Genomic DNA, 7249 nt, shown 5'->3' on the forward strand with positions numbered 1-7249 from the left:
TAATCATCCGGTCCAACTGACTGACCAGTTCAGGACTGACCAAAAGTTAAAGCATGCTGTTAAGGGCATTGTCCAAATGCCTTTTAAACACTGACAGGTTTGGGACATGGACCACTTCTCTAGGAAGCCTGTTCCAGTGTTTGATCACCCTCTCAAGAAGCAATGCTTCCTAATCCAGTCTGAACCTCCTGTGGTGCAGGTTGAAACTATTCCTTTCTGTCCTATCACTCCTTGGAGGGAGAAGCAATCAGAATATCCCACTCCACTTCCCCTCTGCAGGAAGCTGCTCTAGAGAGCAATGAGCCTCCTTCACTCCAAACTAGACAAACCCAAAGTCCTCAGCTGCTCCTCACAGGACTTGTGTTCTAAATTCAGATTAAGTATTAATAGATAACCAGAGTTGAAATTACTTTGTGTGCATGTGTGTACACTGGAAGGAAAACACAGGAAACAGCAAGAGAATAAGTCAGAGAGCAGTCCAAAGAAAAGAATTCAGAGTAAAATGTTATCAGATGAAAGATGTGTCTCCTATTTCTTATTTTCCACCATATTCAGGAAAATAGGATTCCATGTACATTTTTCAAAAATAAACAAGATTACAACAAAGACATTTTTGATTGCAAAATCAATTTCAGGGGAAAATAAAACAATCTGAAAGGTCTCAAACTGCTTAACTTCCCAAGTTATATCTCTGTGGAATTGTGTCTTGCTATTCTTCTTATTATAGAGCTGTAAGAGAAAAGAAGGATGCTATTTCCAAAATGTTATATTTTGTGAGTTGCAAACTGAAGGAAAAACAAAAATATATTTGTGAGGCAATGAAGGATTGTTGTACATTCATTTAAAGCTAAAACATACAGTTTGTAATTTAAAAGTAAATTATTCTATATTTAAATGCTATATTTTTCTTATGAAGTGACTTACCCAAGCAAAACAGCAATGCTAATTTGTCACAAGAAAGCCATTTTGCCATACAGAAATAGAATATTTTTCAGTTAGAGTTATTTTAATCATTCTGTGATATAGCTATTTCTTCTTGCATTGTTATTTTTAAATGTTAAAAATAATGCTGTCAGTGGTAAAGAAACAGAGCAACTTTTCAAAGTTTACATTTCTGTTCTTATGAAGAAAACATACTGAAAAAGAAAAAACACAAACTGCCCAATCTTCTTATACTAAAATAGGAAGTGTTCTGGGCATTCTGCTGGAACATGGGAAGAAGTTTTGGTCCTTGCTCTGAAGGTTGCTTATATTTTTAAACAAATACAGTTTAATGTAAGCATTACTGTTCGAGAAGCCTTGTCTGGAAATCACTGCTCTCTTCCTTCTTGGATGATTCCTTTTTCCACAAACCTTTATTTAGGCTTTGCTTCTCTGCTTTTCCACATGGACCTTGTATTCTGAGCTGCACAATGCTGCATAGGTCATGATGTGCTCATGTCTGAAAATCAGGGTATGTTGAAGGGATTTGAATTGAGCCAAAGGAATGCCTGCCTATGTGGGGACTGCAGTGGAGGAAGAAGGGACAGGCAGGAATGCACCACTACCAAATTAGAGCGAGTAAGACTGGAATGGATGGCTGTGGGCAACATAGCTCACTTTTAGCCTCATTTAAAAAGGGTTTAGCTAGACTGCATTTTTTCTGATCATGTCAGCATCCTGCAAATGTACCTATTGATGTAAATAGTCACTGCCTTCTTCCCACAGATAAAATCTTCTGGCTATTTGTTGTACAGCAACAGCAGCAAAATGCAGGAGTGCCCCAAAAATCCAGATGATGAAGTGTGTGTCCAAAGAAATTCTTCTTCGCATCCTGTGACAGCCCAGACAAGGCATGAGCTGAACTCCTCCAGCATCTCCCTCAGTTCCAGTGGAGGATGCTGTGCCTGAAACCCCTGGGAATGCCCAGTATAGGTCCATGGACAGAACAGAGCCAAAGGGATTCAGCTCCAGCTGCATACAACCTACTGAGGGCAGGAACAGCATCCAAACTTTGTGTGACTGCTGTTTCTTGTGCTCCCTCCCACTTAGACTTGATTGAGGTACTCACACAGTGTGACTGCAATGTTGTCCCTGCAGACCATCCCTCCTTCTTCCCTTGGGAAGGGGGTTTAGAGGTATTTCCAAGGCAGATTAACACTCCTGGGGTAAAACTGGCCCATTTTGACAAAGATTTTTTCCTATGTAGTGTGGCGATGCAGAAAACAGTTGCAAAAAAGGAAAATAACACTAAGAAAACATCATTCAAATGTCACCTGTTGTGGCAGCCAGAGGCCACAGAGCTCTAGATATGCTGTAGCAATTCTTCAGGGCTTCTAACAGTGGTAGGAAACAGGTCTCAGCTTTTCCTCAGGAAAAAAATTACCACTGCAATTCCCAAGGCAACCGCTCGCAGGCACGCTGAGGGTGAGAAAATCCCTGTCTCTTCATCTGCTCTTTCAGGTTTGCTCATCAGAGGTTTCCTTTTGCATCAATGCTGAAAGGTAGGAATGGCAGTTAGATGTTCTGAGCCACTCGCCCCTTCCACCACAGATGCCTTGCACGCCTCATGTCACTCTGCTGTAAGTAAAGGCCAGGACTACTTTTCAAGCACCACAAAGATGTGAAGAACCTGAGAATGGACCCAAACTTCTCAATCAGTGGAGCAGATCCCAGCACTGCTTAGGAATGACAACACTCAGGCTCAAATTACTGTGCAGCTTTGAAGAATTTTCTAATCAAAATTAACTGTATCCAACAAGCAAAAATTTGGTTTCTTCCCTATTGTACAGTAAATCACTGCAAGCTTTTCCTTGGTGTCTAAAACTGAAATAGAGTCTGGTTTCAAATGCAAGATAGTAATGAAAATAAAACCCAGAGAATATTCTCTGTGAATACTGACAAATTTCAAAGAATGCCAAGTACAAACATTCCAAATACACAATTACATAAACTATTTCATTTTGCAATAAAATGCTGTAAAACATTAAATTTTTAATACTCTTTTACCATAGAATATGCAAACCAACAAGTCTATATCTTCCAACAATAGATGACACTACAAATTCCTACATTCACGACAACATTAAATAATGTTATAGCATATTAACATTTTCAAAACTAATCATAACTGCCTAAGTAATATATGATGATCAACTTAGCTCTAAAACACTTACATAGATTTTTTTTTTCTCACAGCAAAACAGAAAATTACAATATAAGGAGCAACATCTCAAAAATATTTTCCTTTTTACACTGATTTATCTGAACTGAGAACTAGGAAAATATTCCACTATCAATTACAATGGTGTAAATCACAATGCTCAGTGTAAAAGAGGTTTCTGTATATTAGCAGCCATAAGCACAAAATCCATTGTCTACTTATAGGAGCAATAGACTGAATTTTACATTTCATTTAAAAATCAGCAAAGTAATTTTAGGCACAGGTCTTCCTTAGAAAAGTACAAAAGTCACTTTTAAATGGACAAAGCTTGTTGATGTTTATTTGTGCGACAGGAACACACCTACTATTTCAGAACAGGAACCACATGGGTTTTCCTTCACAGAATCGAGCCTCAGGAGCTGCTCATCATGAGGAGTACTGCAAAGACAGCAGCACGATATCTGAGAATGCTGCTGAAACAAAGGAAGGATCTGGACTGTGGTCTGTGCACCTTAACACAGCCCCAGGTTAGACAACCAGGCTGCCATTTAACAACCACAGAAGGCTATTAACCTTTGTATAAGATGATAGATACAATACATCCCCAGTGCTCTTCAGCAAGGTGAAGGTAGGACTGAAATCAGCTGATTAGCAGCTGGTGGGAGAAGAATAGTCACAGATTTATAGGTCTGAAGTACTGAACAGAACAAAGGGGACAATTATGGCATATATGGATTCGTGTATTAGCAAATTACAAATTAGTCTTCTTGTGCCTGTGATTTTCTCAATAGAACAACTCCTTACTAGTATGTGGGTTACTGAAGTGTCTTCAGCAGACCAAAAGAAAAGGAGGAGATGGACAGGAATGTGAACTTCACATCAAAATGGATATTCATGCTGATATGAATATGCAGGTGTAAGAGAGGGGTAAGATGTCTAAGGAGAACATGGGGATGACTGACCTCTGTCTAAACTGGAATAGCCCACTCCTCAGTCTACTTGCCATCAAATATCTTCCTTCCTCTAGACCACCAGCATTGGCTTAGATCATCAACATCATTTACAGAGCACTATAAGGAAACCCATTTTTAAAATATTTTAGGCAATAAAAACCATGACTTCAGAAACTGGGAAAGCAGTGAGGTAGCGGTTTCTGCTTTAGCATTTGTTGTAGGTACAGTTTCAAGATACCTCTGTCATTATCCCCTCAGTCAACCATTACCAAAACACACTGTTGTGCATCAGTTGTTAACAACTGTTGAATTTCAGTGACAGTCCCTAGGAGGGAAATCCTATGAGATAAGTCAAAAAGCCCTGCATGCACTTCTGAAATGCAGTCCTCCTTCTCCAAGTAATAAGAATAGTCTGTTCCATGTACTGTGGCAAATCTCCAAGCGCCACGCAGGGCTGAACTTTAGATGAAGTTGGCATATTTGAAACAGCCAGCCTAAGTCAGTCTCATTGTTTGGATCAACCGTCTCTAAACAGACCTTAGAAATAACCATTCCATTTCTCCTTTAATATCTTCATTTTTAATTGGCTTGTTGCATTCTTTATATGCATTGAAATTCTAGTACACTAGCTCCTGTGGGAAAATAGTACTCAGCAATTTGAATTTGTTAGCTGCTCTGAACATAGGGGACCTGATTTTCATTTATGTTACAGTCGCTTTATATTGCTTAGGCAGTAAATTGCATTTACACCCAGTAAACGAGCAACTAGAGTAGTGTAAAGTAACTTTAGCATGAATGAGAATTAGGCCCAAAGCCTTCCTAAGTTTTTATAGCAACTCTGTTATTCATCTCAATTGGTGAGATAGGGATTGATTGACAAACAAATAGCAACACAGTATTGCCTAGTTTGGAAGGAGAATTGGGCCAGGGATTAGAAAACCCCAATTCAGCAAAGGAAATCAGACTGGCTATTAAAAGCCTGAAGTCCATCAAAGCACTAAGGCCAGATGGTTTCAGCATACATTTTTACATTCAGCTAAGTATAAAAGATGAAATAGCTCCCCCGCTGGTTAAAGTATTTCAAAATTATTTACAGATGGGAATTAACGTTAATGAGTCCTGTAGCTAACCCCCTACATACCATGCTGAAAATTTACCATGCTCAAGTTCTGTCCCAGCCAATACACCAGAAAGCTTCATCATTTGAAAATAAAAATAAATTTTCCTTGTTTTACCATGTATAACTAACCATTTCACTTTCACATCTAAGAGGCTTGAAGAGAAATATGATAAGGAGGGACAGAGCTAGTACCAGAAATGTCTTCAACATGAAGATTATTTTAATTGTAAATTCCCATGGCTGGAAGATTTACTCGTAAAATATAACTTACAGTACGAGTGTGCTATGGAGAGGCCTGATATTAAAGATATGTACAAGAGTGGTTGAGTGGAATACAGAGCTCTCTCTCTGTGAGTGACTCAGAGCCCTGTTAGGTCAAAATGCAGATTTCACCATTTGATGCTCCCATGGGTGAGCATCACATGATAAAAGTGCTAATGGGCCACCTACCTGCACATGTCAGTGAAACATAGAATATTCTCATTTTATCTGAACATATGTGTTGGTTGTTTGCATAGACACAATTTATTAGATCTAACCCAAACAAAAATTTATAATAAACAATAAGGAAAACAGAAAATCCCCCCACTTTTAGTCAGCTTATATTCATGCAGATTTTCTCCTGTGTACAAATTTAAAGTCAAGCTTTTGTCTCACTAGGTGGCACAGGTGAAGTAGACTAGAATCTGAATGAGCAGTTTCAGATTTCTCTCCTCTCCACAGATAAAATTTCCCTAATCATTGCACTCCCTTAACAGATTCATTTCTCTGAGGTACATCTAGCTTACTGTTTGATCTCTTTTCTCTCATTAAAAAGCAAACAATTTAAAAATACTCTTTGATCAAGGTCCTTTCAATTGCTCATTTTACAAATAGGGATAATCCAAAATGAATGAAACCAGGAATAAATTTCTGCTATTAGTCAAATATAATTACAGCCAGACCAATGATACTTTTTAAGATTTCATTCAGGATCTGGGCTAGCATGGCAGGTTAATGTAGCACTCAATTTTCAGCTTTTCCTTTGTTTCAGTTTGACTTTAATTACATTTGTATGGTCAGCAATAACAACTGACTAACCACTCCTGTATACAAAGAAACTACTATCAGATACACTATTTCAATAGTCTTGGTTTAAAGGAAAATGAACACTGGTAAGTCTTCTGTAGAAATCATCAGCTGATCAACCTTTAGCCCTGCTGAGAGAAAACAAACCAAAACACAACTACCAGAGAAACAGGTTCTAGAAACACATCTGCAGAGAAGGTAAGAGGTTTCCTTGTGGTCATTCTTTGAACAACTGTCTCCTGACTTTCTCTTCACTTAGTTATTTTTCTTTTTAAATTATTCTTCAGCCTACTCAAATAGCCAATGCTGAAATATGTTTGATATTCTCCAATACTGGACAGCTGTGGATCTTATCTTTTTTATCACCAACAATGCCTAAAGTGCAAAAACCATCCCCCCTCACAAAACAAAACAAAACAAAACAAACAACAACAACCAAAAAAAAACCCCAAAACACCACAAAACCAAAAAACCAACCCCCAAACCAACAACAAAACCCAAAACAAAAGCAAAGGGCCATTGCTGAAGGAAACAGGAGGGAACCCCCTCATCATAAGGATTTGTGGCAGCTGTGCTCTGTAACAGGCTTCCACCATTCCCATGGCTTCTGCTTGGGCTTTTCCGTGACCGAGAGCAGCCCCGCGGGAGGTGCCAGTGAGCACCAGCAGCACTGTTGGACCCATTGTGGTGCAAACTGGCCAAGCTTGGCTAACAGCTGATTCACCTGTAGCATGTGCACTTGTTAGTAACAAGGACTGACACTGAGAAGCCTCGGGGCAATTCTCTAAAAGCAGTTCATTATCCAGATCGTGAGGGGTAACTCCTGATGGCACCAGCACTCACAGAGCCATCAGTCAGCTGGCACTAACTGCAAGGAACCACACTTGTGCCACACCTTGCACACAATACATAAAGGCACATTTCTCAGACATAGCCACTGCTGGTCAGTAACATGTACCCTAATAG

This window comes from Lonchura striata, chromosome 2 (genome assembly GCF_046129695.1).
Source record: "Lonchura striata isolate bLonStr1 chromosome 2, bLonStr1.mat, whole genome shotgun sequence".
In the NCBI taxonomy this organism is placed as follows: Eukaryota; Metazoa; Chordata; class Aves; order Passeriformes; family Estrildidae; genus Lonchura; species Lonchura striata.